The sequence below is a fragment of the Elephantulus edwardii genome, unplaced genomic scaffold (genome assembly GCF_000299155.1).
Source record: "Elephantulus edwardii isolate Elephantulus edwardi_28Jun2011 unplaced genomic scaffold, EleEdw1.0 scaffold00023, whole genome shotgun sequence".
NCBI classification, from domain to species: Eukaryota; Metazoa; Chordata; class Mammalia; order Macroscelidea; family Macroscelididae; genus Elephantulus; species Elephantulus edwardii.
In genome coordinates, this window is record NW_006399773.1 from 9,310,093 (window position 1) to 9,311,294 (window position 1,202).

Genomic DNA, 1,202 nt, shown 5'->3' on the forward strand with positions numbered 1-1,202 from the left:
TAGATCCTTGCTGAAAGCAAAGAGTATTAAAAAATGTTACCATATTCTTAATTGATTATGCAAAGGTATTTCACTGTGTGGATCATAGAAATTATGAATAAAATTGTGAAGAATTGAAATCCCATCTCTTTCATTGTGCTCATAAATCAAGAAGCATTCATTGGAACATAATTTAAAATCAGAGAACATTAATTTTAAGTTGTATTCTTTCACTGTGCTAAAGTTAATCTTTATGCTGAATGAATAATCTGATAGACTGAACTGTATGAAGAATAGTGTGTTATCAGGATTGGAAGGAAACCCATCAACAACATGTGATACACACATGGTGCAATCTTTACTTGATGGAAGTGAATAAGATTCAAACAAACTGATGAAGGGGAAAAAAATACCCAAAGCAAAAGCCCAGAACAGCAGTTCAGTATGTATTACACCTCAGCATAAATAAATGACTTTATAGCTGATTTAATAATAAACATTATGATAAATGATGAAAACAAGTTGTCATGGATGTAATTTTACTTACCTCAATAATTAACAATTAAGTGACAGTTTAGAAAGAAAATGAAAATCCTGTAGAGAAAATTTACTGCAAAGGATTTCTTTAAAGGGCAAAGAGCGATGATATCACTTTGAGGGTTAAGGTGGGTCTGATCTAAGTCATAATATTTTCAGTTGCCTCATATGCATATGAGTTCTGCAAATGCAGGGAGTTCTGGTGGCCTAGTGGTAAGTATCTATGCTGCAGTCTCAAAGGCCAGCAGTTCAAATCCACCAGCTCTGCAGAAGAATGCACAATCTCCTCCTATTTGATTAACTGCCTCTGAAAACCTGCTAGAGGTTCAGCTATGAGCCATTTCTGACTTGATGTAACAGAGCAAATATATATTCACAAAAATCTGGAAAGTGAATAAGGAATATCAAAGAATAATTAGTTTGTATAAGTTACAGTGCTAGTGAAGCATATTGAGCATATCATGGACTTCCAAAAAAATGAGAAAAAAAAACTGTATTGGAAGAAATATAGCCAAAAAACTCCTTGAAATTAAGAATTCTGAGTCATCACAATTGTGAAAAATTGTGTCATGTATTTAAGGCAAGTTATTTGAAAGGAATTTCTGGTCCCTGGGAATGTACATTCTACTTTTAGCAAGGAGAAACTACTCTCTAGAGAGGGAGGGACATCATGCTTGGAAAGAGGA